Below are 8,612 nucleotides of genomic sequence, written 5' to 3'. Positions count from 1 at the left end.
ACAACAACAACAACAACAACAACAACAACGAAACCTAGAGAACTGGATAGACATATACTTAATGCTGGAGATGTTGATCCTTTGCCTTCAACTGCATCCTGAAACATAACAGTTCAGGAGACTAGAATTTCCCTTTCCCTTATTTTTATTTATTTTAAAGCCTGCCCTTCATCTCTGCAGTTACCATGTGCAGTTACACAGCAGCAAATAAATGTGTTAAATGTGTTATAAAGTGCAATATACAAATGTGACACTAGATGGCAACAGTGAGCTATGCAAAATTCAATGTATTTTTCAAAACTTTTTTTTAAAAAAGCATTTTCATAGTGTTTTTAATATGTGTGTAGATTCCACCCTAGTTAACAATGAAGTATAAACTGAATAACTAATGCTGCTCATTGTAGGGTACATACCCAAACATTTATGTTACCTGTTCCAGAAAAATTAAGACTATAACCCTCTGCTCTTTCATTTGGAAGTAACTCTGACTGGATGAATAAATATATTTATTGTCAGGTTATATAGATAAAATGGGTATTGAAGCCATAGCTTCCAAGGCTGATTAGTAACTCATCCAAGTAAGTCTCAGGACTGGTTCAGAAGATGGCAACCAGAAACATGGATACAATCCTGCAAACCTACTTGAAAATAAAGCTGCTTCCTGTTGGCCTTTCAAATGTGTGTGAGGGGTTATTGCTTTTTATTGTTAGGTTATACATGTTATGTTTTTTTGTTGTAAATTACCCTGTGATCTTCAGATAAAGGATGGTTCATAAATTTAATAAATAATAAGAACTTGGTGATAAAGATTTTCATATACCTATGTTTACTTTTTCTGTAAATACACATAGGAACAAGATACACATGAAACGGTTAAATCAGCCATGATAAAATGGGCGCAAGACATTGGCTACAATATTATGTTTGCTGACTGGGAACGGTTATGGACCACTGGTGTGAAATTCACGGCATGTAATGCCCTGAAAGAAAATATTATGAAAATGATATATAGGTGGTACATGACCCCAGTCAAGCTTGCAAAAATATACCATTTGCCAGACAATAAGTGTTGGAAATGTAAAGAAACTGAGGGAACATTCTTTCACCTTTGGTGGACGTGCCCAAAGGTTAAGGCTTTCTGGGAAATGATCTATAATGAATTGAAAAAGGTATTTAAATATACCTTCCCTAAGAAACCAGAGGCCTTCCTTTTGGGCATTGTTGGCCAAATGGTGTCAAAGAAGGATAGAACTTTCTTTATGTACGCAGTAACAGCAGCAAGAATACTCATCGCAAAATATTGGAAGACACAAGATTTGCCCACTTTGGAAGAATGGCAGACGCAACTGATAGACTATATGGAATTGGCAGAAATGACTGGCAGAATCCGAGACCTGGGAGAAGAGATAGTGGAAGAGGACTGGAAGAAATTTAAGGATTATTTGCAAAAGTATTGTAAATGGTATGAATGTTAGAATGATGCAGGATATAAAGATAATATGGCATTAGTGACATAGTTGAAAGGAGTATGCAAAAACTGGTTTATAAGAACAAAGGTGAAATTTGAATAATATTATGTCAAGCTTAAATAACTGATAACAAAGGGAAAAATTGGAGACATAATAGTTGAAATGTATAATATAAAATAAGATTTGAAAGAAGGTGAAGTATTGCTGAATAAGATTTTGTAAAAGGGAACACAGAAAAGGGAGATGTGAGGGAGTCTGGAAAGAGGGTTATGGAAATAATATTTAAGAAATTGAATTATTTTTTATGTCCTTTTTATGCCTTTTTTGTTTTTTTGTTTGTTTCTTTTGTCTTTTTTGGCTTCTTTGATTGATTGTGATGGTGTTTTTCTTTTTTGGTTGTGAATGTGAAGTTTGTTTTATTGTCTAAACCTTTAATAAATATCTTATAAAAAAAGGAACAAGATACACAGAAAGGAAGTTACAACCATCTAGAAATAATATGAAGGCAAGGAGAAAATATGCACGTCTAACAGCCACTACGCCACCTCCAGGATCACTTTGTAATTGCTGGACATACTACTGCCATGGAGAAGACTTACCCACAGCTTTATTTATGAAGGCAAGTCCTAACAGAAACCTAGCCAAGAGAGAAGACTCATGCAGACAAACTGGAGGTAAGTCAGGCATCATCAATTGTTCAGTTCCATTAGCTACTTAAATATGCATTTCTGCACTCCTGCTTGACCGGTTGGTGTTTTGCTGAACAATTTTGTATTATTCTGTTGCTTTTTGGAATGTAATAGCTCACTGCTGCTTTGGAATAAATGCAGATATATTTTAGTTTTTATGTATGTGACCATGTTCCTTAATAGTGGAACATGGGGATTGAATCTGAGACATTCTGGATGCAAAACAGGTACTTTTCCATTCTGCTGTAGGTCTTTCCTCGGTATTGTTGTGTTGTGTTGTGTTGTTTGTTTTTTAAGGACGAATGGTATATAATATAAATAAATAAACAAACTGCAGCTGACTGAAACTTAGTCTCTAATTCCCAAGGTAACCTAACAAGATATGATGTTAGAAATACATTCATGAGAAAGGCAGATTGATGTGTAAAAACAAAATAATCAAAGGTGGTAGTGCATGCCAATACAAATGGAAAAAATGAACCCAGAAAGACAAGTATGGGGGGGGGGTGGAGAGAGAGAGAGAGAGAGAGAGAGAGAGAGAGAGAGAGAGAGAGAGAGAGGTGTCCTTGGGAGAGAACAAATCTAATCAAGGGAGATGGTGAAAGAATTCAAAAACAGGGAACAAAGTGATCAATCACACTGACATGCATGGAAGCTGACTTTAAGTGACTCAAAGAAATATATTTAAAAAATAAAGCTAATGTTTGTAAGCAATTCCATTGGGCATGCATTTTAATAGCATTCCTTCAAAACAGAGTCTTTTGAGATTGGCATATACCCAGGATATGCTATCCTTTCCAATGCCAAGCTTGGATTCTAGTGGTAAGTGACAGCAACCCAGATGGTAGTAAGTCATGCAAACTTTTCACAGTAAATCTATTTCTAATGCCTGGCCATTGGCTATGATAGATGGTGGGTTTTTTGCTAGGTGCTTTCCCTTCAGACACTCCACCTTGTATTTTACAATCAAACAAGGGCAGGGGTAGGGGACCTGCCACCCTCCAGATGTTGTGGCTACAACTCCCATCATCTCTGACAATAGGCTAAGCAGGCTGGGGCTGACTGGAATTGGAAGGATCACAGGTTGCCCACCCCTGGACAAATGTGACCAGGGTGCAAAGAACAGCAGAGTTCCTGTATACGTATATGTTGTGTCAAGGGGAAATTTTTAAAAAATCTATAAAAATGTGTCCCTATCCTCCTTTGCATGTGGTTAGCCTAAATACAGCTGTATAAAACAGGTGAAGAAGAGGTGGGATGAAAGGGCTAGACCTGATATTTGTTTTATTTCATAAAAAATTATACACCACTTGGCTGTAAAAAAACAAAAAACAAACAAACTCAGGGTGGTTTAAAAGCCTCAAAGCAGTTATGGAGCAAATGGGCATGGGTTTAGTGCAATTCCATGTTTATTCATTCATGCTATTTCTGGGCACTCTGTAACAGACATTTTCTTGGTAAGCAGATAGGTTAGCAGGTTAAGAACTCTACCTTTTTGTGTAAAATGTTTACTGTACTTCTCCAGTATCTTCAGTTTCTCAGTTTAGCAGGTGAGCTTTCCCCCAGAACCTGGCATAGAGATATGATTCTACCAAGTTAATTCTGTGCTTCAGGTACATGCATTGCGACCTTTTTTTTTCATAGACACTGTTGAAGACACAGGCTGGTGCCATAATGGCAAACATAGTATGAGATGAGGTTCTCCAAAATTTTCAATATAAGCCCAGGGTGCTTGAAAGGTACTGCTAGCCAATACACTATGTGTATTATATAATGCATCTAAAGCTGAAATGTGTGGGACAACTTGCAATGTGACAAACTTAGGTTTAATCCTTCTGGCTGCTTAACCTGTATAGCAAAATTCTATCTAACTATCTATCTGTCAGGGAACTGCCATCAGGTCAGATGCGAGAGGGGGAAGAGCAGTTGTGTTATAGGGAACCTATGAAGATTTTGTGAAGCAGCTCCTCCTCTGTCGAGAAGGAAAGCCCCGCCTCCAGTGGAGAGGAGGTGGTGGGAACGGGATGCAAGGGAAAGCCTCAACACGAGGCAGAGCAAGCCAGAGAGGAGAGAAGGACCCCTTTGCCAGCGCCCAGTCTGCACAGTAGGTTTTGGCATGAGGAAGGGAGGAGAAGGCTGGGGGTCACACGACTGTTATGCTGGGGGAGGTACAAGGACCGCCCACTCTCAGATTCTGTGAGCGAGTGAGCCAGACATGAACTTGCGATGCTCTTCACTGTAAATAAAGGTAAAGGGACCCCTGACCATTAGGTCCAGTCGTGACTGACGCTGGGGTTGGGGTGCTTATCTTGCTTTATTGGCCGAGGGAGCCGGCGTACAACTTCCGGATCATGTGGCCAGCATGACTAAGCCGCTTCTGGTGAACCTACCGTATTTATCTACTTGCACTTTGAAGTGCTTTCAAACTGCTAGGTTGGCAGGAGCAGGGACCGAGCAACGGGAGCTCATCCCGTCACGGGGATTCGAACCGCCAACCTTCTGATCAGCAAGTCCTAGGCTCTGTGGTTTAACCCACAGTGCCACCCACGTCCCATTCACTATAAATAGTTTGCACTAATAATAAAGCCTGGAAAAGACAGGTCGGAGTCTTGCCTGTTTGCTCTCAAGCAACCACACCACACCTGACACTATCTATCTATCTGTAAAACTTCTTAGTACCAGTTGCCAAAAACCACAGGAGGGAAAAGTGTTATTGTGCTTGAATCCTGCTTGTGGGTTTCCCACAGGCCTTTGGTTGACCACTGTGGTAGCAGAATGCCTGACCAGATTGGCCATTGGCCTGATCCAGTAGGCTCTTCTTATGTCACTGTGTTCCAAATAATCTAAATTTGAAGTGAAGTAGAAAGGTAACAGTCAGAGTAAAGGAAAGGGTAGCAGAAGGAGATGTTCAAAATGCAGAAAGGGAATCTAGAGATGTAATCCTTTCTCAGTTCTGGGCAAGCATCCACTAATAGGATGGAGACTAAATTGAAAGCGGTGTGATAGTGTTCTTTAGCAAGGACATTCATCCCACTGTCATATCTGGACAAGCGGGCTTTGTACAAATTGAAAGTGCTTAAAGCAAAACAAAACAAGAGACAACTGTGGACAAAAATAAATGAACATCATCCTTCACAACCTAGTGCTCTTCAGCTATTTTGGATTACAACTTCCATCAGTCCCAACCAGTATGGCTAAAGGTCAGGAATGATAGGTGTTGCAGCCCAAAACATCTGGAAGGCACTAGGTTGGGGAAGACAGATGCATACCATAGAAAACGATGGGTCTATCATGCTACCTCCAGATCTTAAACTATATGTAGTCTCTATAAGTACCCGTCTGCCTAGCTGGGACAATTACTTTCACAGGCGAGGACCTGAAGGGTGCTACGACCCTTCTGACAGTTTGGCTGTAAAATATCTTTGGTATTTCAGCTTTTCAGTCTCCTGCCCTTTGGGCTTTCCATTTGGAAGGATGAAAAAGTGGGGAACACTGGGAAGAAGTTGTCCACTCCATGTGAAGCCAGAGTTTCCAAGATGGAGGAAAGGCTAAACCTGGGCCAACCACTTCACTCCAGAGCACTCTTCTCTTGACTACTCATCTTCCTTTAGAAACTGCTGGTGATGCTGCAAACTGAAAAACTCTTGGAATACCCAGGAGCAGCACCCTTCCTATAGCACCTGCCAGTAGGTTCACTTCCCTGAGCAGCCATTCTTTGGAAACTTCCTGGTTTCTGGGGTCCATTGCATGGAGCCATTGCCTGGGACGAGAATCTCCGAAGAGGATATCATATGAGCCGATGACAGCTCTCTCCCTTTGCTGTTCTTGGCTTGAGATTGGCGTACTCGCGAGCCAGTTTTGTGGGGGAATTGCATCAGCAGCCCACCCCAAAGCAAGAGCCCCACACCAAGCGATCCTTCCGAGGCACCCCTGCGCCCTTGCATCAGAGCACGTGTGCGAGGCGTACGCGTGCGAGAGAATCTGAAAAAGAGCCCGCCTTGCCGCTCGTGGCCACACTGCCGCTTTGCCAAGGCTTCGCCTCTCCTTCCGAGGCAGCGCCGGCGACGTCCGTCTCACTCCGGGGAGCGTGAAACAGCCGAGGAGGAGGAGGAGGACGGAGTGTCCAAACCCCTCTTGACAGCGCGCCATGAATCTTCTCCGAGCTTCCCTGCCCACCTGATCTGAAGCCGACCGGCCATCCCTCACTCCTGAGGAACGAAGCGGCCGTCGTCTTGCCGCCTTCCTCCTCCTCCGCCAGCGAGAGGGAGCGAGCCCAGAGCCCCGCCGCCGCCGCCCGCTCGGCTGAAGAAGGGCTGCTGCAACCTGCTGCCTCCTCGCGGCTTCCTCCAGTTCTCCCTCCCTCCGCGCTCTTCTCTTTCCTCCGCTGCTGCTGCAGGAGGAGAGCGAAAACTGGCCGGTCTCCCCTGACCCCCAGCCACCCCCTCGATTTACCGTGCCGAGGCGACCCCACGCTTCCCTCAGGATTTGGCAGGCGCCTCCTTCGTCGCTCGTCCTCGCTCCTCGCTCAGCGAAGCTCCCTTTGCCCTGGATGGTGGGAGGGGACACCTTTCCCCTAGCCGGGAGGCTCGGCCAAGAAGCACCTCTTCGCGCGGAGCACTCGCGGCGCTTCCTCGAGCGCGCGGGGCGCGTGCTCAGTCTCTCCCCCGACATCCCGCCCTCTCTGCCTTAAACGTTACGTCCTCCCCCCCTTTTTTTTACCTCAAAGTTTTTTTATTATTATCATCTCCCGCTACTCTTCTTCCCCCACCTCGCTCTCCCTTCTCAAAGACTCCTGTTTCCGGGCAGGAGAAGAGCGAGCCTGCAGCCCGGGCGGGCGAAGTGTCGTCGTCGCCCTCTTTCTGTGGAGAGATGCCCGCGGACTGACTGAGGGAAGGAGCGCGGGGGGCAAAGCGGCTTCCCTCAGCCCAGGTGGCGCCCAAGCGAGGCGGGCGGGCGGGCGGAGGGAGAAGCGCAAGGACGGAGGGCGTCGCGGAAGAAGACGTCGCTTCGCCTCGCCTTGGCAGCCAGAGGAGCAGCTTCTGAGGGGAAGCGCCGCCGGCCGCCCGCGCGGGCAGGGGATTATCCGCCGGCTGTGCTGAGGTGGCTTCTGCTGAGGTAAGAACAGCACCGCTCCGCGCGTCCTGCTGGAGGCACACAAGACGGCCGCGTCTCCTTGAAGCGCTCCTTTTGGGCTGCTCGTCCTCTTTCTCTCGCGTTGCTGCAGTGTCCGTTGGCGATACCGGAAAGTTGCCGTCGGTGGGCTTCGGTGAGGATGGGATGGGAGGGTGGAGGGGGGGTAGGATCCAAGTTGCGTTTCCCTCTCGCTTCCCTCGCGTGCCGAAGAAGCCGAGCCGGGCCCTGCGCTGCCAAGGCAACTGTTGTCACTGAGCCGAGAAAGGGGGGGGGGTGCCTGAAGGTCATCCAGCCCAACCCCTCGACGGAGCCACGCAGGCAGAAATCGCCCCGTGTCGTGCAATCAAATGAGGACAGCATTTTTCAGGATGGGTAGTGTGTGACGTGAGGCGCAGGGTGCCAGATATGGGTGCGAAAGGGTTGGTAGCTGAAATGCTCTCTCTCTCCCCCCCCCCCCCATTTCAAGCTGTTGCAATAGCACCTTCTGCTAGTAAAAGTTTTTCCTTCCTTTCTGCATGTAGCACGGCGGCGTGTCTCGTTCGGCTAGAAGATGGGAGCTTTGCCCGTGGCGAGAGCTTTTTGCCCACCATGCCTTCCATTCCTCACGCCAACATTTAACCTTTTAACGTGTAAGATCTGAGATAGCTCGGTAGGGCGTGAGACTCTTCATCTCAGGGTGAGGGGCTCGAGAGATTCCTGCATTGCAGGGGGTTGGGCTAGATGACCCTGGTGGTCCCCTTCCAGCTCATGATTCCATGATTCCTTGGTGGAGGAGGGTACAAAAGATTCTGGAATGCAATGAAAGGCAAATCTCACTCCCCGCCTCCCGCCCCCAGTTTATTCTGAGGCCATCGTCCTCAAATAAAAACCCTTAAAGTTACTCAAGATGCTTACTAGGCGTCTTCAGTGGAGTGGAGTAAGTTCTGAGTAGGTAAAGAAGCAAAGAGCCATGATGAAATTAGAGAGAGGCGTGACTTTCCCTATTTCTGGGGTTGATGGGCACCGAGAGTTGAGGGAGAGCCAGCACCGTTCTCGCGCTGTTCTTCCTGAATCTGGGACGAAACACCATTTCTGCTGAAATGGTCGACGAAACGTCGCCTGTTTCCCAAGCAAAAAGTTGCGCCGGGTAGGATGTGAAGGCGAAGGGAGCTGCTCCTGCTGCGCCTGTGTGCTTTGCTTGTCTGCATATGGTAATAATCGGTCAGAGAGAGAGAGAGAAATGAACCCGTTAGTATTCTGTTCTTGTAAGACTTGGCGCGGGAGACATAGGCTTCTGTTACATTTCATTTCCGATCTCGTTGGTGGGAGTGGAATAATGCTG

General features: G+C 46.3%; 1 protein-coding gene across 13 annotated transcripts in view; it reads left to right on the top strand.

The window, feature by feature from the left end:
- The first annotated feature begins 6,846 nt into the window (after nucleotides 1-6,846).
- Nucleotides 6,847-8,612, top strand: part of PCDH15 (protocadherin related 15) — a 678,468-nt gene continuing 676,702 nt past the window's right edge. For 7 of the 13 annotated variants that reach the window (XM_081189550.1, XM_081189563.1, XM_081189551.1 and 4 more), the window contains exon 1: nucleotides 6,849-7,273. The gene's annotated coding sequence lies outside the window, so the exon portion shown is untranslated. Of the gene's footprint in view, nucleotides 7,274-8,383; nucleotides 8,519-8,612 lie in introns of those variants that run through there. The other 6 variants (XM_081189558.1, XM_081189559.1, XM_081189564.1 and 3 more) reach the window with 6 other exon arrangements.

Source organism: Podarcis bocagei, assembly GCF_964188305.1.
Source record: "Podarcis bocagei genome assembly, chromosome: 4".
NCBI lineage: Eukaryota > Metazoa > Chordata > Lepidosauria > Squamata > Lacertidae > Podarcis > Podarcis bocagei.
Note: the sequence above shows the minus strand (reverse complement) of the source record. Positions and strands in the feature narration are given on the sequence as shown.